The sequence below is a fragment of the Rhinoderma darwinii genome, chromosome 5 (assembly GCF_050947455.1).
Source record: "Rhinoderma darwinii isolate aRhiDar2 chromosome 5, aRhiDar2.hap1, whole genome shotgun sequence".
Classification (NCBI taxonomy): Eukaryota; Metazoa; Chordata; class Amphibia; order Anura; family Rhinodermatidae; genus Rhinoderma; species Rhinoderma darwinii.
In genome coordinates, this window is record NC_134691.1 from 110,272,745 (window position 1) to 110,298,528 (window position 25,784).

Sequence of the window (25,784 nt, forward strand, 5' to 3'; positions counted from 1 at the left end):
TGACCACATATGGGGTATTTACATCCTGTGGAGAAGTTGCTTTACAAATGTTGGGGGGCTTTTTCTTCTTTATTCCTTGTGGAAATCGTTTTTGTTTTTTTTGCTAAAATGAAATCTTATTGGAAAAGTTGTAAACTTTTTATTTTCACGGTTTTATTTTCACGTCCAAATTCTAATAAAATCTATGAAACACCTGTGGGGTCAAAATTCTCAGTATATACCTAGATGAATTCCTTGTGGGTGTAGTTTCCAAAATGGGGTATTTTTTTAGGTGTTTCTTTGTTTTGGCATCACAAGACCTCTTCAAACCTGACATGGTGCCTAAAATAAGATCTAATATAAAAAAGGCCCCAAAATCCTCTAGGTGCTCCTTTGCTTCTGAGGCCTGTGATTCAATCCATTAGCACACTAGGGCCACATGTGGGATATTTCTAAAAACTGCAGAATCTGGGCAATAAATATTGAGTTGCGTTTCTCTGGTAAAACCTTCTGTTTTACAGAAAAAAATTAATTAACAATTTATTTCTGCAAAAAACCCCATCCACTTTGCCTCCACTTTTCTTTAATTCTTGTGAAACGCCTAAAGGGTTAAGAAACGTTCTAAATGCTGTTTTGAATACTTTCAGGATTGCAGTTTTTAAAATGGGGTGATTTATGGGAGTTTGTATTGTATGGTCTTCTCAAATCCACTTTGCAACTGCACTGGTCCCTGAAAAAATAGCTCTTTGAAATTTTCTTAAAATTGTGAGAAATTTCTGCTAAAGTTCTAAGTCTTGTAACGTCCTAGAAAAATAAAAGGATGTTCAAAAATGTATGCCAATTTAAAGTAGACATATGGGGGATGTTAATTAGCAATAATTTTATTTGGTATAACTGCCTGTCTTACAAGCAGATACATTTAAATTGAGAAAAATGCAAATTTTTGCAATTTTACGTTAACTTTTGGTGCTTTTTACAATTAAATACTGAATATATTGACCAAATTTTACCAGTAGCATAAAGCCCAATGTGTCACGAGAAAACAATCTCTGAATTGCTTGCATAGGTAAAAGCATTCCAAAGTTATGACCACATAAACTAACACGTCATACTTAAAAATAAGGCATTGTCGGAAAGGTCAAAAGTGGCCGCAGCAGGAATGGGTTAATAATATGTATAGAGAAGCATTAATAGCTCCCCAATGAACTACCTGGCAGCTATGAATTATGAACAATGTAGCTCAGCAGTTAACTCATGTATAGAAATTAATTTAGACTCATCTTTTTACAGAAGTCAAGAGAGTGTGCAGTTTATGCACAGCTTTGTCCTTTAAAAAAGGTAACACCAGGAATTAATTTAAAAAAAAGTTTCATCATGTTGCTTTTTCTAAACTCTCATGGTATTTTAATGAGGTGAGGATCCAGGAATGTCTAGCAAATGTGCGAGGGGCTAGGCTACTGGGTCGTTCCTGCAAATGTAGGACTGTGTTCGGTTTGGTCGAAAAGTTAAAAGATAAGATAGATTTCATGTAGTCCTTCACAAACAGTTCCACTGCACACATAAAACATTTGTATAATTATATGCACATATACAAAACAAAATTAGTCACTTAAATAATACAAAACAAATAAAAGTTGTATTGCACTACAGTCTGCATACCGAATATCTACACCCCATACATAAACTAAACTCTGCTATTGCGGTTACACTACCACTTACACCTCCTTTCCATTTATTCATAGCAGAAACCTTCATCATCACTTGTTTTTGCCTATTGACTAAAGTTCTCCTGGTCTAACAACATTAGTGCATTCCCTTCTCATAGAACTCTGACCTTGACTGCTAGTGTGGGAGGTAGTATTGACATCATAAAAGTTAGAAATTAGTAATCATATAGCATAGGAAATGCTTACAGGTGTTACAGGGTCACGCCATTATTTTTTTTCTTTTACTTAATCAAATAATGAATCCTCTATTTACACCAATGTAAGTCACTTTTACACTGACTTACATTTCTGGTATGCCCTCTGTGCCCCGATTTCAAGCCGCGGTTGTAATGACGGGGGTGCGGAGACAGACAAGTGAGCCCTAATCTACCCGCCACTCAGTCCCTGCCTACTTGCAACGACCCGCCCTAGGCGACGGGGTACAACGGGGCGACGGTCCCTACGCTCACTAAGTGCACGACAGACAAACAGACAAGGGTACACAGAGCTAGGGGGAGAAGGGGCAGTTGCCCACGGTAACACCGTGAGCAACAAGAGAAGTGAACAAGCCGAGTCAAACCAGGAGTGTATGAGGTACCAAACGCAGAGCAGGAGAGTAGTCAGCAAGCCGGGGTCAATATGAAGCAAGGACAATAGTACAAGAAGCTGCAGTAGGGCCAGGAAACCAAACGGGAAGAATCACAAGCAAAGGAGGAACAGGAAAGGCAGGTATAAATAGACAGAGGGTGGGATCTAGCTCCGTCTGGCCAGGCTGTGATAGGTTCTCCCACTCCTAAGCCTGCCACCCTGAGTGGTGGAAGATGGAGTCAGTCTCACAGACATAGAATCAATCAGGTGCAGACTGATTATCTATGGGCGTTAACACCGAAGCTGTGCCTGGCAGATCCTTTACAGTACCCCCCCCTTTTATGAGGGGCCACCGGACCCTTTCTAAGTGGACCTGGTTTACTGGGGAAACGAAGGTGAAACCTCCTGACCAATATCCCAGCGTGAACATCCCGAGCGGGTACCAAAGTCCTCTCCTCAGGCCCGTATCCTCTCCAATGGACCAGGTACTGGAGGGAGCCTTGGACCATCCTTGTCCACAATCTTGGCCACCTCGAATTCTGCCCCCTCAGGGGTGAGAACAGGGACCGGAGGTTTCCTCGAGGGAGCCAAGGACGGGGAGCAGCGTTTAAGGAGGGAGACATGGAACACGTCGTGTACTCGAAAAGATGGGGGCAACTCCAGTCGGAAGGAGACAGGATTGAGGACTTCAATGACCTTGTAAGGCCCTATAAACCGGGGAGCAAACTTCTTGGACGGGACCTTAAGGCGCAAATTCTTAGACGATAGCCACACCAGATCCCTGACCATAAACAAGGGGTTAGCAGAACGTTTTCTATCTGCCTGAGTTTTTTGTATTCTCTGGGACGCCTCTAGGTTCTTCTGAACCTGAGCCCAGACTGTGCACAGTTCTCGATGAACGACCTCTACCTCGGGATTGTTGGAACTACCAGGTGAAATGGAAGAGAACCGTGGATTAAACCCAAAATTACAGAAAAAGGGGGAGACCCCTGACGAGTTACTGACCCGGTTATTAAGGGAAAATTCGGCGAGGGGAATGAATGAGACCCAATCATATTGACAGTCAGAGATAAAACACCATAAATATTGTTCTAGAGACTGATTAGTCCTCTCAGTTTGGCCATTAGTTTCAGGATGGAAGGCAGAGGAGAAGGACAGATCAATCTCCAACTTTTTACAGAAGGCTCTCCAAAACAATGAAACAAATTGTACCCCTCTATCAGAAACCATATTGACAGGGACCCCATGGAGACGCAGGATGTGTTTGACAAACAAGGTATCTAACGTCTTAGCATTGGGTAGTTTCTTGAGGGGTACAAAATGGCACATCTTACTGAAGCGGTCTACTACAACCCACACCACCGACTTGCCTTGAGATGGAGGCAAATCGGTGATAAAATCCATGGAGATATGGGTCCAAGGTTTCTGGGGAATGGGCAAAGAACATAGTAAGCCCGCTGGTCGGGACCTGGGAGCCTTGGACCTAGCACAAACTTCACAAGCGGCGACGTAGGCCTTAACGTCTTTAGGCAACCCAGGCCACCAATAGTTTCTGGCAATGAGGTGCTTGGTACCCAGGATGCCTGGATAGTGCAGAGTCATGATTTTCCCTAAGTACCCTTAGCCGGAATTGCAGGGGAACAAACAGCTTGTTCTCAGGAAGGCTCCCGGGAGCTGAACCTTGATCAGCCGCAATTTCAGAGACTAAATCAGAATCAATAGCGGAAATGATTATACCAGGAGGCAAAATACAAGCAGGATCTTCCTCCGAAGGAGGGCTGGCCATGAAGCTACGTGACAGTGCATCAGCCTTAACATTCTTAGACCCAGCCCTATAGGTAACCACAAAGTTGAATCTGGTAAAAAATAACGTCCAACGAGCTTGTCTTGGGTTTAGCCTCCGGGCAGATTCTAGGAAAACCAGATTCTTGTGGTCGGTAAGGACCGTTACCTGGTGCCTAGCCCCCTCCAGGAAGTGGCGCCACTCTTCAAATGCCCATTTAATAGCTAAGAGTTCGCGGTTGCCAATATCATACTTACTCTCAGTGGGTGAAAACTTCCTGGAGAAGTAGGCACAGGGACAGAGATGGGTGAGGGACCTGGTACCCTGGGACAAGACAGCCCCCACTCCCACCTCGGACGCGTCAACCTCCACGATAAATGGCTCCATTTGGTTGGGCTGAACCAGCACCGGGGCAGAGATAAAGCACTTCTTAAGGACCTCAAAAGCCTGGACAGCCTCAGGAGGCCAGTGGAGGAGATCAGCACCTTTGCGAGTGAGATCCGTAAGAGGCTTAGCGATGACCGAGAAGTTAGCAATAAACCTCCTGTAATAATTAGCGAACCCCAGGAAGCACTGTAACGCCTTCAGGGAGGCAGGTTGGACCAATTCCGCCACAGCCTGGACCTTGGCAGGGTCCATGCGGAATTCATGAGGAGTGAGGATTTGGCCCAAAAATGGTATCTCCTGCACCCCAAACACACATTTTTCGGTCTTCGCAAACAGTTTGTTTTCTCGAAGGACCTGGATCACCTTCCTGACATGCTCAATGTGGGAGGACCAGTCCTTGGAAAACACAAGTATGTCATCAAGGTACACTACAAGAAATACCCCCAGGTAGTCTCTTAAAATCTCATTTATGAAATTCTGGAAGACCGCGGGAGCATTACACAACCCAAAGGGCATGACAAGGTATTCGAAATGACCTTTGGGCGTGTTAAACGCAGTCTTCCACTCATCCCCCTCTTTGATGCGGATAAGGTTATACGCCCCCCGTAGATCAAACTTAGAGAACCATTGGGCCCCCTGAACCTGATTAAAGAGATTAGGAATCAGAGGAAGGGGATACTGGTTCCTTACAGTGACCTTATTCAAGCTTCGGTAGTCAATGCATGGCCTAAGACCACCATCCTTCTTTCCTACGAAGAAGAAGGCAGCACCTACCGGAAAAGTAGAGGGGCGAATGCAACCCTTGGCCAGGCATTCCTGGATATACTCTCTCATGGCTTCACGTTCGGGACAAGAGAGATTAAATATCCTACCCTTAGGGAGCTTAGCTCCTGGTACCAAATTGATTGCGTAATCATATTCTCTATGAGGAGGTAACACTTCGGAGGCCTCCTTAGAGAAAACATCGGCAAAGTCCTGAACAAACTCAGGTAGCGTGTTCACCTCCTCAGGGGGAGAAATAGAATTAACAGAAAAACATGACGTCAAGCATTCATTACCCCACTTGGTAAGGTCCCCAGAATTCCAGTCAAACGTGGGATTATGCAACTGCAACCAGGGAAGGCCTAAAACCAAATCGGACGATAATCCCTGCATTAACAGTACAGAGCACTGCTCCAAATGCATGGAGCCAACAAAGAGTTCAAAAACAGGGGTATGCTGTGTAAAATAACCATTAGCAAGAGGAGTGGAGTCGATACCCACTACCGGGACAGGTTTAGGCAAATCAATCAAAGGCATAGCTAGACATAGCAAATTCCACAGACATGATATTAGCAGAAGACCCTGAATCCACGAAGGCACTGCCGGTAGCAGACCTACCACCAAAAGAGACCTGAAAGGGAAGCAAGATTTTATTACGTTTCATATTTACGGGAAATACCTGTGCGCCCAAGTGACCTCCCCGATGATCACTTAGGCGCAGAAGTTCTCCGGCTGCATTCTTACGCTTAGGACAGTTGTTCACTTGATGCTTGTCATCCCCACAGTAGAAGCAGAGACCATTCTTCCTGCGGAAATCTCTACGTTGTTGGGGGGACACGGAGGCCCCGAGTTGCATAGGTACCTCCGAGTCTTCCGGGGAGGAACGAAGCAACGGAACCTCGGGAGGCATCATGGGGGAGTCAGAGGAGAAAACATCAAGACGTTCAAGTCGTCGTTCCCTGAGACGTCGGTCAAGTCGTACCGCTAAAGCCATAACCTGGTCTAGGGAGTCAGAAGAGGGATAACTAACTAGCAGATCTTTCAGGGCGTTCGATAGACCCAACCTAAACTGGCACCTTAAGGCAGGGTCATTCCACCGAGAAGCTACACACCACTTCCTAAAGTCAGAGCAATATTCCTCAACAGGTCTCTTACCCTGACGTAAGGTCACCAGCTGACTCTCGGCAAAAGCAGTCTTGTCAGTCTCGTCATAGATGAGTCCGAGAGCAGAAAATAAAAGATCAACGGAGGAAAGTTCAGGGGCGTCAGGAGCCAAGGAGTAGGCCCATTCTTGGGGCCCTTCCTGGAGCCGGGACATAATTATACCCACCGGCTGGCTCTCAGAACCTGAGGAGTGGGGCTTTAAACGAAAATAGAGCCTACAACTCTCCCGAAAGGAGAGAAAAGTCTTCCGGTCCCCTGAGAACCGGTCGGGCAACTTGAGGTGGGGTTCAAGAGGTTAGGTGAGGGGGACTACCATGGTAGCATCAGGCTGGTTGACCATCTGAGCCAGGGCCTGGACCGGTAGGGAGAGACCCTGCATTTGCTGAGCCAGGGTCTCAAGGGGGTCCATAGTGGTGTCAGGGACCAGGGTAGACTAGGTATGGGCTTGTGATTATGTAATGACGGGGGTGGGGAGACAGACAAGTGAGCCCTAATCTACCCGCCACTCAGTCCCTGCCTACTTGCAACGACCCGCCCTAGGCGACGGGGTACAACTGGGCGACGGTCCCTACACTCACTAAGTGCACGACAGACAAACAGACAAGGGTACACAGAGCTAGGGTGAGAAGGGGCAGTTGCCCACGGCAACACCGTGAGCAACAAGAGAAGTGAACAAGCCGAGTCAAACCAGGAGTGTATGAGGTACCAAACGCAGAGCAGGAGAGTAGTCAGCAAGCCAGGGTCAATATGAAGCAAGGACAATAGTACAAGAAGCTGCAGCAGGGCCAGGAAACCAAACGAGAAGAATCACAAGCAAAGGAGGAACAGGAAAGGCAGGTATAAATAGACAGAGGGCGGGAGCTAGCTCCGTCTGGCCAGGCTGTGATTAGTTCTCCCACTCCTAAGCCTGCCACCCTGAGTGGTGGAAGATGGAGTCAGTCTCACAGACATAGAATCAGGTGCAGACTGATTATCTATGGGCGTTAACCCCGAAGTTGTGCCTGGCAGATCCTTTATAGCGGTCATTTGTTATCAGCTATGCTTCCTTGGTCACATGATAACTCCTGGCTAATGGCACTGCCCCAATGTACACAACCTCATCACTCACGTCGCGAATAAGGGGCAGAGCTCAGTGACCATGATCTTGGGCACACCACTCACAGCACATCATGAATGTTTTATGGAGTATAGCATGTTGGAATTGCTGGCACTTTTTGTGATTCCTTGGTCTTCTGTAGAGTGCACACTACTAGGATAATAATACAAACCAGAAAAATACAAAGAGCATTATAGGAAATCAGACAAATTGTAATGACACTTGGCACTGGCACTAAGTGGCTGAGCTGTGGATATTGCTCTCCGCTGTAAAAATTGTGGCAGAACATCATTATGGCTGACTCACATTATTTGACATACAAATAATAAAAAATAAGGGGAAAAAAGGAGCTACCCAAACGATCTCCAGCACACTATTAAGCTCCCATCCACCTTCTCTACCACCCCCATATCTATTATTTTCTTCATTAAAAAACTGGGTGAAATCTTATTCCGTATGCGCAACTTTGCAGTTCTCTTTACTTTCTTCAGCATCTATTGAAACCTTGGAACTCTTTCTGACTGACATTGAGCTACACAGGTGGAAGGAGAGAGGCATGGTGTTGGTGTCTTCCCTTATAGATGAACTACTACAGCAATTCATTACCTTACACTAAAAATATAAAATTCAAAAACACCAAATGTTTCAAATACTTGCACCACTCCTACAAAATGATCACCCTTTGGTAGTTACAGTGGATGCTAACATTTAACATTAAATTATGGTCACAGTCTCCACCTATATCAAAGGCGTACGTCCCCTCTACGATCTATTAGGTTGAACAAAAAAAAATTGTTCACGACTAAAAACTTCAGAGTTAATAATGAAAACTGTTCTTAGAGGGTACTTTACACCCAATAGACTTAGACATATGTTCCCAGGTGCTTCCAACCTTTGTTAGAGGAATTATAGGAGTAGGGGTCCTTTACTTCACGTTTTGGTGTCCTGTCCTATGTTAACTGATTTATGGAAATCAACGTTTCATCTGGTTTCACAAATCTTTGGACAATTCGTACCGCCTTCTCCCTTGCTAGCATTATTGTTCTTGGTTATTTATTTCCCTGCCGAACAATTGGAAAGTAGTGACAGCACACATATTATTGGGCACTAAACCTACCATCACTAGATTTTGGAAAAGCATACATACCTTTGCCAGGAGAAATAATACTACATGTTTACGGTACTTGCTACCATGGAGAGATGGTTGCTTACAAGGATGATACATTCCAGAAATTCGAAAAGGTGTAGAGCAGCTGGTTGCACAATTCACATTACTGTATACCTTTTGTGATTTTTCCTTCTTTTCAGCACACTTCTGAAATGTAACATTGCCTGAGGTAATTATGCTCTAATGATATTGCGTTAAGTTCTGACAAGCCATATATGTTGTATGACAACTGGCTTCACTGCACTGAAGTTTATGAATTAGTGCAATTTTCAGGTCTAAAGCTTCACCTTACCACTGCTTGACCATTCACAGTCAGGCCATCGATAAAGCCGACATCTATGGATTTTGCTGTACCGTAGCCATTAGCAATTCTTTATGTGATATTGTTTTATGTTTTCAAAAACAAAAAATATTTAATAAAAAGTTATTGATTGAAAATTTTTCCTTAGGCCCCATGCACACAAACGTTTTCCTCCCGTAAATACTGGCGGAAATACGTGTCCTTTGTCACACGTATTCGACCCGTATTCCACCAGTATTTACGGACCTGTGCCTGTAAATATGGGTCCATTGTCACCAGTATTCCACCTGTATTTACGGACCCGTTTTCTCTGCACTAATCGGCAGCCCTTTCTCTCTATCAGTGCTGGATAGAGAGAAGGGGCAGCCCTTTTGGGCAGAGTTTCCGTAGCAATTCAAAGTAAAAGAACTTCATACGTACCCCGGCCGTTGTCTTGGTGACGCGTCCCTCAAGGTACCCGTGGCCAATAGAAGTCTATGGGCCCGTAATTATGGCCTTTAATTACGGCCCGTAATTACGGGCATTTTTACGTTCGTATGCATGGGGCCTTACATAGTAAGAATTGGGAATTTATCTTAATGCTGCTTTTTTGTTGTTGTAACTTTATAGACATATTTGCACCCGCATAATACATCAATGGAAAAGAAAGGTCATAACCATGTACATACTGTAATGACGGGGTAAGGAGACAGACAGGTGAGCCCTAATCTACCCGCCACTCAGTTCCTGCCTACTTGCACAACCCATCCTAGGCGACGGCACGAGAGACAAACAGACAAGGGTACACAGAAGCTAAGGGAAATGGGACAGTTGCCCACGGCAACACCGTGAGCAACAAGAGTAGTGAACGAGCCGAGTGAAACCAGGAGTGTACGAGGTACCAAACGCAGAGCAGGAGCGTAGTCAGTAAAGCCAGGGTCAAAATGAAGCAGAGGTCAATAGTAATAGCTGGAACAGTTGAGTGGGAAAAAGATATTCAAGATACTAAATCTAAGAAATTCTCTAGAGACATTGGAGACTTCCAAAATAATAAAGTATATAGGTGGAGAAGAAATCAGGCCCCAGGAGGTCGTAGTCGTACCCCTTCAATTTCCTCTGTGTCATCTCAGAGTGAAACAGACAATATGCCATATAGACCCAATTTCAATACCCGTCCAAAAAGAAAATTGGCACAAAGACAAGTGGCTAACCGAAAGCGACCAGATGTACGGGATCAGAGTAGTCGCCTAAAGGTAATCAATCTGTCAACACACACATTTTCCAACATTGATTTAGAGTTAATAGCCAAGGGCTTGACGTTTTCACCAAGTGCTGGTTTTGACATGTTCTCTGCAGTGAAAGACCTACACATCTTTGGTCGCTCGCTCATCTTTAAAAAATGGTTTGATAAACCAGTGGACAGCAAAATCTTTCCAACATCAGAGGAACAGCAGGCACTTAAAGCACTAGAGGACCTCTTAGATGAGCACAAGACCGATGCAGGTAATGTTCCAGCATGCATTCGCATCAAATCTAAGAAATTTCCTGCCCTCAGTCTATGCCCTGCGGTGGATCTCTTTATTAAATCAGTAACTCAAGAATTTTTGAATATCCCAAGATATATTAAAGATGACAATTTAACCCCCTCAGAGAGAAACAGCCTTAAACAATTACAAAAAATCAATGATGTGGTATTTAAGGCAGCGGATAAAGGGGGAAATGTGGTGGTTTGGCCATGTACTATGTATGAGGCGGAGGCAAATAGACAGCTGAGGGACAAACAATGTTACAAAAAATTAACCTTTAACCCTCTGTCGTCCTTCAGATCAGAATTACAGGTCAAACTTCTACAAGCTGTAGAGGAAAACATCATTTCAAAAGAACTATATATGGCTCTTTCAACTGACGAACCCACCATACCAACCCTTTATCTACTGCCCAAGATCCATAAAAATGAGAAAATTACACCAGGAAGGCCCATCATCTCAGGTAGGGGCAGTCTCACTGAGGGGATTAGTAAATTCATTGACTTCCATTTCAAAAACGTAGTCATTAACCTACCCTCATACATTCGTGACACGGCTGATCTGCTACAAAAGATCAGCGGTGTCAGCATTGACAGTGACATGCTTCTTGTCACCATCGATGTGGAGTCTCTCTATACGTGCATCAAGCATGAAGATGGGATCAGGGCAGTTAAATACTTCTTATCGATGTCAGAATTGGACAAACCCCTTTGCTCATTTATCGGTCAGATGCTTGAGTACATTTTAACACATAATTTTTTTGTGTTTAATGGCTGTTTCTACCTACAGCTCCAGGGAACGGCCATGGGGGCAGCATGTGCACCATCTTACGCTAACCTCTTCCTGGGGCTGTGGGAGAGGAACCTCTTCTCAGATGACCGGGGTGACTCAATGGCACAGGTCCTCTTTTGGGCCCGCTACATTGATGACATTCTGGTCATCTGGAAGGGTACATATGCTGAACTTGACTCATTCATGATTGGGTTGAATACCAATGACGCAAATCTAAAATTCACTTTTAAAGCACATCCTAGTTGTCTGGACTTCCTGGATGTCAAAATTTTTGCAGATGAACAGGGTTTCCTTCACAGTGATGTATTTCGCAAGGAAACCTCTGTGAATGCATTGTTACATTCTTCCTCGTCTCATCCTTCACAGACTATCCAAGCGATCCCCATTGGACAATTTTTACGAATAAGGAGAATATGTTCCTCTGACTCATTATTCGAGAGACAGGCAGATGATCTTAAAGACCGCTTTTTGGAACGGGGATACAGTATGCGATCCATTAAAAAAGCCTACCAAAGGGCGAAACGGACACCTAGGGATGACCTGCTATTTCCCGATCATTCCCGATGGCCACAAATGAGAGAAATTCTAAAGAGGTATTGGCCCATCTTACTGACTGACCCTACTCTAGACAGATTCATTACGAAATACCCCAGCGTTACAGCTAGACGATCTAAAAATCTTAAAGATCATCTCGTCAAAAGCCACTATGACCCAACAAAAACAAAATACCCATTCGGGACCAAGGGTCCAAAATGGGGTTGCAAGCCTTGTGGACAATGTGTCGCGTGTCCTAATGTAGAAAGAGTTAACACTTTTTCTGATGCCTCCGGCAGTAAAATCTTTAATATCACCCACTCCATCACATGTACTACTAAAGCTGTTGTGTACTATGCGGTCTGTCCCTGTCCAAAAATTTATTTTGGTCTCACTTCCAGAGAGTTGAAGGTTCGTGTACGTGAGCACATGGCCGACATTAAGCGAGCATCAGGGGCAGAGAACTTGGAGAACTTGAAACCTGTGGCCCGGCATTTTAAAACACATCACTCCTGCGACCCCTCTAAATTAAAGGTGAGGGGAATTGACCACATTATATGCGGCATGAGAGGTGGGGCCATAAAACAAAAGCTCGCACAATGCGAGACTCGCTGGATCTGGACCCTTGGGACAATGTTTCCACATGGATTAAATGAATCTTTGAGCTACGCTCTGTTCCTGTAGCCATTGACTCCTTTTGTGGGTCTTGGTTTTTACCCTTTCCTCATTTCCGTTGTCATTTTTTAGCACTAACTACCCCTCTTGTTTGCCCATTTTTTGTACACAGAACCATGCCATTATTCTACGAGTCTACCCTAGGAGGCTACTGATTGGACTCCAGTCAAATTTTCCAACAAGAGAAAACAAGAACGAGAATTTGTATTATGCATGTCTTGGTTGTGATCGTATATATATATATATATATATTTTTATTATGTTGCGATTTTAACATTAATATAAAATATAAAATATCACGTTGAAATGTGTTTTCATCATCTCCTTATATACAGATAGTGATTATACTGTAATAGTGTTTTTAGCTATTTTTACTATATATTTGCCATATGTTTCTTTATACATACCGTATGTATTCACATATATTGTTTTTAGCATGTCTCCCATGCGATATATGATTGCATTGTCGTTCAATAGAATAAGCACCTTATATGTGGTATTTCTTCATGCAGTTATACTCATACAAACCTTTATTTTCTTTTGCATAAGATGCTGTTAGGTGCATTCAACATATGTCTTATTACAGCTGTTTTCTCAGTGATAGTCTCTCCTTCTGTACTCAACAATTGTCTTTTTATATACTTTATTCTGCAGCAATTCATTATTTATCATTACATATTTTTATTTTCATTTTTTAATTAACAATTCTCACTCATTGTCACCCACACCATCGGTCCCATAATTTCTTCCTTGGCACCGTCTTATACTCTTATGTTTGTGAATTTTCACTTACTCACGCAGCAATATTTCCTGCAACACTTAATTAATTCATTTGTTATCAATCACTGTCCAGTCACTTCACTACACCTCTTTTATTATTCATTTTTATTTGTGTTCCTCACCGTCACTCCCCTTTCACGTCTTCACCCATTATCATTTATTATTTATTTATTTATTATTCATCCATACTTCATCATTCATTCCTTTTTTACATTCATTCGTAACATTTCGGTTCCGGCACATTTAGGTTATTCACTTTCACTCTCCATCCCTTATTGATCCATTCATGCGGCACTTCGTCACATACACTCTTGCTGTATCATTTAACCTAGACATTCTTCTCCTGTTCAATACACTGCTGGCATGGATATGATGTGTGGCTGTGCGCTGATGGTATCTATACTCTGCAACAAGATACTCTCGGGGGGGGGGGGAGTGGCTCTGGCCTCTTCCGACCGCTGTCTGCAATTGGAGTAGGATGTGGGGGGCGCGGTCAGTCCTCGCCGCCTCACATCCTCTCTGATGACGTGGTACAGGAAGTGGGGCAGCGCCATCTTTGTACCCCACATCAGACGCCGATTTCCTCCATCCTGTCCATGTCACTTTTTCCTCTACTGTTCAGACTCATTAGGTATATGGCCTGTGTACTATATATAGGTGGGCACAGGTAGCTTTGACCCTAACCCCGGACGAAGGCAGTTGCCGAAACGCGCGTCGGGTTCAGACGTCTCATCTCACATCATGTCCACCGGTATGTTTTCTATTCTTTGTCCTGTTCAGCAGTTGGTGCTTGACTATGCTCATTATTTCCGTTTATCCTCTGACCTCAAATATATCTGGTATGTAATACTGCTTTATATTGCCGACATAACTTTTTTGCGATTCATACTTACCTTTTATACTTACATAGATATCGCTACAATCACCAGTATTATACTCCTTCACGACTATATTGTTGTCGTCCTTGGATACACTTGGCTACAATCTGCCTTGATTTCAATTGGACATTATTTCTTCATATTATCATATGCATTTCTCATTTTTGCTGCTATAACGCAACATGTACACTGTTCACATGGTGACATAATACTCATATCCGGTTTCTAATCGATCTGACGTCTTTTTATTGTGTGACTCATCCCCTGTTCTATTTTTTAATTGTCTCATGTTTGTAATTTAATAAAATTTGTATACTCTTTCTAACATTGTGTGCTGTAGTCGATCATATTTTCTTGGTTTAGCCTCATGTCAATTTTTGATCGATGCACCAAGTATATCTTGGTCTTTACCCAGGATTCAATATAGTGCATATAATATAGTCAGCAATGATGCTTTACAGTTTACTAGCTATTACTTTTTTGAGCACTACATCTTATTGAATTCTGTCTGCTGGTATTCTATCGGTTTGTATCTAATAGCTGGAACAGCAGAGCCAGGAAACAAGAGAGAATCACAAGCAAAGACAAGAAGCAAATGAAGGTATACATAGACCGAGGGCGGGAGCTAGAACCGTCTGGCCAGGCTGTGATATGTTCTCCCACTCCTCAGCCTACCAGCCTGAGTGGTAGCAGATCGAGTCACTCTAACAGACCTAGGAGCAGATGAAGACTGATTAACAATGGGTGTCGACACAGAAGCTGTGTCTGGCAGATCCTTTACACCTGCTTTATGTATATGGGTCTTTAGGAGTATCAATGAAAGTGTAGAATATACTCTCACTATTCAAGTATTCAATGACATGAGTATTCAATGACATTTCTGTTTAGATGGAATCAATCCAGCTGATGACTATGAGTTTAATTTTACCCTGTCCAACCCCCCCCCCCCTCCATGATTTAAGTGGCCCCAAAGGTGTCTGGCAGTGACCTACCAAGCTCCCTTATAAAAGCAACATGGACATTAGGTGGAACAGACATTATATGTTTAAGGTGGATTTGAGAAAGTCTGAATGACTATCTTACATGAAGAGTCTGCGGTCTCACCTATTTCTGAATCAGTCAATGGAGTCAGATTTGGCTCTAGTCACGCAGATATTTGTCTCTTATCATTAGGGTATGTTTACACGTATTGAAAAATACGAGGATGATTTAAAGAGAAAACAGTCTCTGAGTCCAGGCTTTTTTGGACCTGATTTTCAAAGCATTTTTGGTGTTTGGAAGCGTATTTGCCTCATGTGAGCAACACAGTGTATTTCCCATTGAAATCAATGGGAAACTATTTGCAGGCATATTTCAAGTGTATTTTGGAGCATAATACAAGCGTTTTACTCTCCAAAATATGCCTGAAAATAACCGGCTGAACATATTATTAGGGTCCTGTTTCTTTTAGATGGCAAATTAGGACAGTCTGCAGCGTCAATCTTGCTGTAAAAAATATCAGAATCCTAAAGAGAACCTGACAAACCCCATTTTAAGTTGCATCCCTCAGATTCATTAGGATCCCTTTAAAAACAGTTCCATCATAGCTGTCATGTTCCGTTATGAACAGAAACCTTGGCCATAGTGAGATCACAGCTTTATGCAAAAATACATAGTTGGTATGAAACCTGTTCTACCAAGAAAGAGAAATATGTGTTACGGCTCATGCAAACAGAAGAGCCATTCGCAGGACGGCATACGGAGACCCATGCGGCTCTGTACTACAGATCTGCAGGGAGTCCATGTGCCACTGTACCATGTCCCTCGTGCCATACTTATGGAGCGATTCTCTCCTAGTAAGCAATGCTTCTAAAGTAGAATACTTCTGTAAATACAGCATCCAATAGAGCATGCCTCCATTTTTTTCTTCTTGTTGGATTCAGTATAAGTCCAATAAAGAAAAAATTATTTGATTGCATCCAACCGCTATATGCCTCGATATGAAAAGTACCTTGCATGAGCCCTTCGAGCAATATTCCATTGTTCACTTCTCCCTCTTGCCTCTTCTATTTCTTGTGTATTTTTCGGATCAGATTCCTGTCGGAAATAAATCAGGGTTACTCATGTCGGTTTATTATGTTTGGTTATAAGATTGCATTTAGTATTAAGCTTTGTCAAGTTGTGAGCCATCCATTATTTTAGAAATATCAAAGTGAAGTGAGAGTATCACAGCTGCTTCGTTCAAGAGCTCATCAATAATTCAGCCACACCAACACAGAGCGCTTGAGTACAAGGAAAAGGAGAAATTATGTTTAAAACTCATGGCCGCTGAAGCATAAGTAAACGATAAGAACAGTTGAAGAATGTGTTAAAAGTACTGGTGATATGTCAAAATATGCAAGAAAAACCTTTCAATATAAATAATAAAGGTATTTATTGACCTTCTAAGAATTCAAGCTTTTATTGATATATTGTATAAGCATCATTGTATATGGCTTGTGATTTACTGGTAATGTTGTACCTCAAATAAAACAATGGTGCTCCTCTGAATGTTTAAGGGGGTATTCTAGGTATTTATTTAATTTGTTATTTTATTTATAAAATAGAAAAACCATACAATTTATTAATATACATGATGTGAAAATTCTTCCACATACCTTAACTACACCAGTGCAGTAGATCCCTGTCTTTGCAGTTGAAAAAAATCTCCCAAAGTACAATGTATGCAAATGTGCCAGAGAAATTTGGCTAGAATTTGTTGGGGTCCTGCACTCCCAACTGTATTGAAAAGCACAGTCGACTGTGCTTCACAATACAACTGTCGCGTGGTACATGTTTTCGGAAAACCTTCTGCGGGACCAGTTGCCAGTATGGAAGTCTGGAACAAAAAAATGGTATCTGGATGTATACTTTACAGCAGGTGTGCACAGCCCAGACAAGTGGCTCCTAGCTATCTCTGGATCCCAATATTGGGGTACTCCTCTCTGTTTGGTACTGCAAAGAGGGAAGGATAAGGTGAAGAGGTGGCTGCACATGAATGCGGCTCTATCCATTGTAGTTTTTAGGAGTAACTCCAATAAACTACCTTAGGGAGTACTGTGCATATGCGTGGTCGCCTTGACTCTTCCTCACTGGTGTGCCAAACAAAGGAGCAAGGGAAACCTATTCTCCCAATATGTGGATGTACCAGGAGTGGAACTGTGGAACCTACTGTATCAGATATTTATGGCATATACTGTCAACATGTCTCAGATGAAAATACCCCTCCAAGTTGTATTGCGGTTCTTGTGAGTGGTACAATCTGACAATGTGGCCATCGCACCATTAAAGGTTTGCACTCCTGCTCTACAGTATCCATCGTTTTCTCTGCTGCAGAAGTTACTTTTTTCGGTATATGTCTGGCAGCTTTCCGTCTGCATACCTTATTTTTAATTGTATTAAAAAACATCAGTGCAGAACTTTTCCAAAAAACAGAACAGCACAAAAAAGTATATGTTTAGGTACATGATTTTTCTTTTATTTGTTCCATGGAAGTCATTGGCAGATATATCCAAACATAAGGATATACATTTAACCGGTTAAGGACTAGGCTGTTTTACAGCTAAATGACCAGAGCAAATTTCACAATTTTGCTATGCGCTTCTTTAGATGACTATAACTCAGCAGGTGAATAAAGTTCATCTTTGAATTTTACACTCTTTTTAAAGGACAGATAGGGCTTTGTTTTAGTGGCATTTGTCAGTATATATCATTTTTATTTTTTTCTCTAAAGTGGGCAAAATTGGAAAAAAATGCAAGAATTTAGCAATTGCGCCAGTTTATGCTAGCATTTTTCACACACGGTATGGACCACGGACAAAATTAATCTCCTTTCACATTCTTCCACTTCTCCCGTGCATGGGGATACCAAATATGTGTGCCTTATTCACTGTGCGGGCATGTGCCAGGGCTTGGCATAAAAGGAGGCTTTTCGGCCTTTTCGGTCCAGGAATTTTGCATTTGATTTTATAGCCCCATACTGTTTTCTGGGGGGTGTAATGCTGCTGAAACATTAGAATCACCCCATAAATGACTTCATTCGCACAAGTAGACCCCACAAGGTTTCCTTCAAGGGGTTTATCATATTTTTAGCAAGTCCAGTTTTCTTCTGAAAGTTTCTTGAATAAGATGGAACAAAAAAAAATCTGCTATTTTTTAGCAAATGCGTCAGTTTAGGCTAGTATTTTTCACACACGGTATAGACCACGGACAAAATTCATCTCCTTTCACATTCTTCCACTTCTCCCGTGCATGGTGATAAAAAAAATGTGTGCCTTATTCACTGTGCCGGCATGTGCCAGGGCTTGGCATAAAAGGAGGCTTTTCGGCCTTTTCGGTCCAGGAATTTTGAATTTGATTTTATAGCCGCATACTGTTTTCTGGGGGGCCTAATGCTGCTGAAACATTAGAATTACCCCATAAAAAACTTCATTCACACAAGTAGACCCCACAAGGTTTCCTTCAAGGGGTTTATCATGTTTTTAGCAAGTCCAGTTTTCTTCTGAAAGTTTCTTGAATAAGATGGAACAAAAAAAAATGAGCTATTTTTTAGCAAATGCGTCAGTTTAGGCTAGTATTTTTCACACACGGTATAGACCACGGACAAAATTCATCTCCTTTCACATTCTTCCACTTCTCCCGTGCATGGGGATACCAAATATGTGTGCCTTATTCACTGTGCGGGCATGTGCCAGGGGTTGGCATAAAAGGAGGCTTTTCGGTCCAGGAATTTAGAATTTGATTTTATAGCAGCATACTGTTTTCTGGGGGGCGTAATGCTGCTGAAACATTAGAATTACCCCATAAATTACTTCATTCACACAAGTAGACCCCACAAGGTTTCCTTCAAGGGGTTTATCATATTTTTAGCAAGTCCAGTTTTCTTCTGAAAGTTTCTTGAATAAGATGGAACAAAAAAAAAATCTGCTATTTTTTAGCAAATGCGTCAGTTTAGGCTAGTATTTTTCACATACGGCATAGACCACGGACAAAATTCATCTCCTTTCACATTCTTTCACTTCTCCCGTGCATGGGGATACCAAATATGTGTGCCTTATTCACTGTGCGGGCATGTGCCAGGGCTTGGCATAAAAGGAGGCTTTTCGGCCTTTTCGGTCCAGGAATTTTGCATTTGATTTTATAGCAGCATACGGTTTTCTGGGGGGTGTAATGCTGCTGAAACATTAGAATCACCCCATAAATGTGTAAAGGATATGCCAGGCACAGCGGGGTTAACTCCCAGAACTAATGAGTCAGCACCTGAGAATACATCCCTGAGACTGACTCCTGCTTCCACCATTCAGGCTGGCAGGCTTAGGAGTGGGAGAGCCTATCGTAACCTGGCCAGACTCAGCTAGCTCCCGCCCTCGGTCTATTTAAGCCTGCACTTCCTGTCCCTCGGTGCTTGTTATTGCTTTTGTTTCTTTCCTTGTGGTTCCTGGCCCAGCTACAGCTCCTGCTATTTTTGATCCTGCTCCATACCGACCCTGGCTTACCGACTACTCTTCTGCTTTTCGTTTTGTACCTCGCACACTCCTGGCTTGACTCGGCTCGTTCACCACTCTGGTTGCTCACGGTGTTGCCGTGGGCAACGACCCCTTTTCCTTGCTTGTGTTCCTTGTATGTTTGTCGTGTTTGTCGTGCACTTACTGAGCGCAGGGACCGCCGCCCAGTTGTACCCCGTCGCCTAGGGCGGGTCGTTGCAAGTAGGCAGGGACAGAGTGGCGGGTAGATTAGGGCTCACTTGTCCGTCTCCCTACCCCCTGCCATTACATAATAACAAGCCCATACCTAGTCTACCCCTGGTCCCTGACACCACTATGGATCCCCGTGAGACCCTGGCTCAGCAAATGCAGGGTCTCTCCCTACAGGTCCAGGCCCTGGCTCAGAGGGTCAACCAGCCTGATGCTACCCTGGTAGTTCCCCTCACCGCACCTCTTGAACCCCACCTCAAGTTGCCCGACCGGTTCTCAGGGGACCGGAGGACTTTTCTCTCCTTTCGGGAGAGTTGTAGGCTTTACTTTCGTTTAAAGCCTCATTCCTCAGGTTCTGAGAGCCAGCGGGTGGGTATAATTATGTCCCGGCTCCAGGAAGGGCCCCAAGAGTGGGCCTTCTCCTTGGCTCCTGACGCCCCTGAACTTTCCTCCGTTGATTGTTTCTTTTCTGCTCTCGGACTTATTTATGACGAGACTGACAGGACTGCCTTTGCCGAGAGTCAGCTGGTGACCTTAAGTCAGGGTAAGAGACCGGTTGAGGAGTATTGCTCTGACTTTCGGAAGTGGTGCGTAGCTTCTCGGTGGAATGACCCTGCCTTAAGGTGCCAGTTTAGGTTGGGTCTGTCGAATGCCCTGAAAGACCTGCTAGTTAGCTATCCCTCTTCTGACTCCCTAGACCAGGTTATGGCTTTAGCGATACGAATTGACCGACGTCTCAGGGAACGACAACGTGAACGTTTACGTGTTTTCTCCTCCGACTCCCCCATGATGCCTCCCGAAGCTCCGTTGCTTCGTTCCTCCCCGAAAGATTCAGAGATACCTATGCAACTCGGGGCCTCCGTGTCCCCCCAACAACGTAGAGAATACCGCAGGAAGAATGGTCTCTGCTTCTACTGTGGGGACGACAAGCATCAAGTGAACAACTGTCCTAAGCGTAAGGTTGCAGCCAGAGAACTTCCGCGTCTAAGTGATCATCGGGGAGGTCACTTGGGCGCACAGGTATTTCCAGTAAATATGAAACGTACTAAGATCTTGCTTCCCTTTCAGGTCTCTTTTGGTGGTAGGTCTGCTACCGGCAGTGCTTTCGTGGATTCAGGGTCCTCTACTAATATCATGTCTGTGGAATTTGCTATGTCCCTTGCTATGCCTCTTATTGATTTGCCTAAACCTGTCCCGGTAGTGGGTATCGACGCCACTCCTCTTGCTAATGGTTATTTTACACAGCATACCCCTGTTTTTGAACTCCTTGTTGGCTCCATGCATTTGGAGCAATGCTCTGTACTGTTGATGCAGGGATTATCGTACGATTTGGTTCTAGGTCTTCCCTGGTTGCAGTTGCATAATCCTACGTTTGACTGGAATACGGGGGAGCTAACCAAATGGGGTAATGAATGTTATACGTCATGTTTTTCTGTTAATTCTATTTCTCCCCCTAAGGAGGCGAATACGCTACCCGAGTTTGTTCAGGACTTCGCTGATGTTTTCTCTAGGGAGGCCTCCGAAGTGTTACCTCCTCATAGAGAATACGATTGCGCTATCGAATTGGTACCAGGAGCTAAGCTCCCTAAGGGTAGGATATTTAATCTTTCTTGTCCCGAACGTGAAGCTATGAGAGTGTATATCCAGGAATCCCTGGCCAAGGGTTACATTCGTCCCTCTTCTTCTCCGGTAGGTGCTGGCTTCTTCTTCGTGGGGAAGAAGGATGGTGGTCTTAGGCCATGCATTGACTACCGTAGCCTGAATAAGGTCACGGTAAGGAACCAGTATCCCCTTCCTTTGATTCCTGATCTCTTTAATCAGGTTCAGGCGGCCCAATGGTTTTCTAAATTGGATCTACGGGGGGCGTATAACCTTATTCGCATCAAAGAGGGGGATGAGTGGAAGACTGCGTTTAACACGCCCGAAGGCCATTTCGAATACCTCGTCATGCCCTTTGGGTTGTGTAATGCCCCTGCGGTCTTCCAGAATTTCATAAATGAGATTTTGAGAAATTACCTGGGGATTTTTCTGGTAGTGTACCTTGATGACATACTGGTGTTTTCCAAGGACTGGTCCTCCCACGTGGAGCATGTCAGGAAGGTGCTCCAGGTCCTTCGGGAAAATAAACTGTTTGCCAAAACCGAAAAATGTGTGTTTGGGGTACAGGAGATTCCATTTTTGGGTCAAATCCTCACTCCTCATGAATTCCGCATGGACCCCGCCAAGGTTCAGGCTGTGGCGGAATGGGTCCAACCTGCCTCCCTGAAGGCGTTACAGTGTTTTTTGGGGTTTGCTAATTATTACAGGAGATTTATTGCTAACTTCTCGGTCATCGCTAAGCCCCTTACGGACCTCACTCGCAAAGGTGCTGATCTCCTCCACTGGCCTCCTGAGGCTGTCCAGGCTTTTGAGGTCCTTAAGAAGTGCTTTGTCTCGGCCCCGGTGCTGGTTCAGCCCAACCAAATGGAGCCATTTATCGTGGAAGTTGACGCATCTGAGGTGGGAGTGGGGGCTGTCTTGTCCCAGGGTACCAGGTCCCTCACCCATCTCCGCCCCTGTGCCTACTTCTCCAGGAAGTTTTCGCCAACTGAAAGTAACTATGATATTGGCAACCGCGAACTCTTAGCCATTAAATGGGCATTTGAAGAGTGGCGCCACTTCCTGGAGGGGGCTAGGCACCAGGTAACGGTCCTTACCGACCACAAGAATCTGGTTTTCCTAGAATCTGCCCGGAGGCTAAACCCGAGACAAGCTCGATGGGCGTTATTTTTTACCAGATTCAATTTTTTGGTTACCTATAGGGCTGGGTCTAAAAATATTAAGGCTGATGCACTGTCGCGTAGCTTCATGGCCAGCCCTCCTTCGGAGGAAGATCCTGCTTGTATTTTGCCTCCAGGTATAATCATTTCCTCGATCGATTCTGATTTAGTCTCTGAAATTGCTGCTGATCAATGTGCAGCTCCCGGGAACCTTCCTGAGAACAAGCTGTTTGTTCCCCTGCAATTCCGGCTAAGGGTACTTAGGGAAAATCATGACTCTGCACTATCTGGCCATCCAGGCATCCTGGGAACCAAACACCTCATTACCAGAAATTATTGGTGGCCTGGGTTGCCTAAAGACGTTAAGGCCTACGTCGCCGCTTGTGAGGTTTGTGCTAGGTCCAAGACTCCCAGGTCCCGACCAGCGGGCTTACTGCGTTCGTTGCCCATTCCCCAGAGACCTTGGACACATATCTCCATGGATTTTATCACCGATTTGCCTCCATCCCAAGGCAAGTCGGTGGTGTGGGTGGTGGTGGACCGCTTCAGTAAGATGTGCCACTTTGTGCCCCTCAAGAAACTACCCAACGCCAAAACGTTGTCTACCTTGTTTGTCAAACACATCCTGCGTCTCCATGGGGTCCCTGTCAATATTGTTTCGGACAGAGGGGTACAATTTGTTTCATTGTTTTGGAGAGCCTTCTGTATGAAGTTGGGGATTGATCTGTCCTTCTCCTCTGCCTTCCATCCTGAAACCAATGGCCAAACGGAGAGGACTAATCAGTCTCTAGAACAATACTTAAGGTGTTTTGTCTCTGACTGTCAATTTGATTGGGTCTCTTTCATTCCCCTCGCCGAATTTTCCCTTAATAACCGGGTCAGTAACTCGTCAGGGGTCTCTCCTTTTTTTTGTAATTACGGGTTTAATCCACGGTTCTCCTCCGTTTCACCTGGTAGTTCCAACAATCCTGAGGTAGAGGTCGTTCATCGGGAACTGTGCACAGTCTGGGCCCAGGTTCAGAAAAACCTAGAGGTGTCCCAGAGCGTACAAAAAACTCAGGCTGATAAAAAACGTTCTGCTAACCCCCTGTTTATGGTCGGGGATCTGGTGTGGTTGTCGTCTAGGAACTTGCGTCTCAAGGTTCCGTCCAAGAAGTTTGCTCCCCGGTTTATTGGGCCGTATAAGGTCATTGAGGTCCTCAATCCTGTCTCCTTCCGGCTGGAGTTACCCCCATCTTTTCGGATACACGACGTGTTTCATGCCTCCCTCCTCAAACGCTGCTCCCCGTCCTTGGCTCCCTCGAGGAGACCTCCTGTTCCCATCCTCACCCCGGAGGGGGTGGAATTCGAGGTGGCCAGGATTGTGGACAGCAAGATGGTCCAAGGCTCCCTCCAGTACCTGATCCATTGGAGAGGATACGGGCCCGAGGAGAGGACTTGGGTACCCGCCCGGGATGTTCACGCTGGGGTATTGGTCAGGAGGTTCCACCTGCGTTTCCCCAGTAAGCCAGGTCCACTTAGAAAGGGTCCGGTGGCCCCTCATAAAAGGGGGGGTACTGTAAAGGATATGCCAGGCACAGCGGGGTTAACTCCCAGAACTAATGAGTCAGCACCTGAGAATACATCCCTGAGACTGACTCCTGCTTCCACCATTCAGGCTGGCAGGCTTAGGAGTGGGAGAGCCTATCGTAACCTGGCCAGACTCAGCTAGCTCCCGCCCTCGGTCTATTTAAGCCTGCACTTCCTGTCCCTCGGTGCTTGTTATTGCTTTTGTTTCTTTCCTTGTGGTTCCTGGCCCAGCTACAGCTCCTGCTATTTTTGATCCTGCTCCATACCGACCCTGGCTTACCGACTACTCTTCTGCTTTTCGTTTTGTACCTCGCACACTCCTGGCTTGACTCGGCTCGTTCACCACTCTGGTTGCTCACGGTGTTGCCGTGGGCAACGGCCCCTTTTCCTTGCTTGTGTTCCTTGTATGTTTGTCGTGCACTTACTGAGCGCAGGGACCGCCGCCCAGTTGTACCCCGTCGCCTAGGGCGGGTCGTTGCAAGTAGGCAGGGACAGAGTGGCGGGTAGATTAGGGCTCACTTGTCCGTCTCCCTACCCCCTGCCATTACAAAATGACTTCATTCGCACAAGTAGACCCCACAAGGTTTCCTTCAAGGGGTTTATCATATTTTTAGCAAGTCCAGTTTTCTTCTGAAAGTTTCTTGAATAAGATGGAACAAAAAAAAATCAGCTATTTTTTGGGAAATGCGTCAGTTTAGGCTAGTATTTTTCACACACGGTATAGACCACGGACAAAATTCATCTCCTTTCACATTCTTCCACTTCTCCCGTGCATGGGGATACCAAATATGTGTGCCTTATTCACTGTGCGGGTATGTGCCAGGGCTTGGCATAAAAGGAGGCTTTTTGGCCTTTTCGGTCCAGGAATTTTGCATTTGATTTTATAGCCGCATACTGTTTTCTGGGGGCGTAATGCTGCTGAAACATTAGAATCACCCCATAAATGACTTCATTCACACAAGTAGAACCCACAAGGTTTCCTTCAAGGGGTTTATCATATTTTTAGCAAGTCCAGTTTTCTTCTGAAAGTTTCTTGAATAAGATGGAACAAAAAAAATTCAGCTATTTTTTAGCAAATGCGTCAGTTTAGGCTAGTATTTTTCACATACGGCATAGACCACGGACAAAATTCATCTCCTTTCACATTCTTCCACTTCTCCCGTGCATGGGGATACCAAATATGTGTGCCTTATTCACTGTGCGGGCATGTGCCAGGGCTTGGCATAAAAGGAGGCTTTTCGGTCCAGGAATTTTGCATTTGATTTTATAGCAGCATACTGTTTTCTGGTGGGCGTAATGCTGCTGAAACATTAGAATCACCCCATAAATGACTTCATTCACACAAGTAGACCCCACAAGGTTTCCTTCAAGGGGTTTATCATATTTTTAGACAGTCCAGTTTTCTTCTGAAAGTTTCTTGAATAAGATGGAACAAAATAAAATTACCTTTTTTTTTAACAAATGCGTCAGTTTATGCTAGCTTTTTCACACACAAAATGGACCACGGACAAAATTCATCGCATTTCACATTCTTCCACTTCTCCTGTGCATGGGGATACCAAATATGTGTGCTTTATTCACGGGCATGTGCCAGGGCTTGGCATAAAAGGAGGCTTTTTGGCCTTTTCGGTCCAGGAATTCTGCACT

The 25,784-nt window shown here is 44.4% G+C and overlaps 1 protein-coding gene across 2 annotated transcripts in view; it reads right to left on the reverse strand.

The window, feature by feature from the left end:
- The window catches only part of TMEM200C (transmembrane protein 200C), a 154,626-nt gene that overhangs the window by 121,455 nt on the left and 7,387 nt on the right, over window positions 1–25,784 (reverse strand). For both annotated transcript variants that reach the window (XM_075826404.1, XM_075826403.1), the window contains exon 2: window positions 16,089–16,174. The gene's annotated coding sequence lies outside the window, so the exon portion shown is untranslated. The remainder of the gene's footprint in view (window positions 1–16,088; window positions 16,175–25,784) is intronic.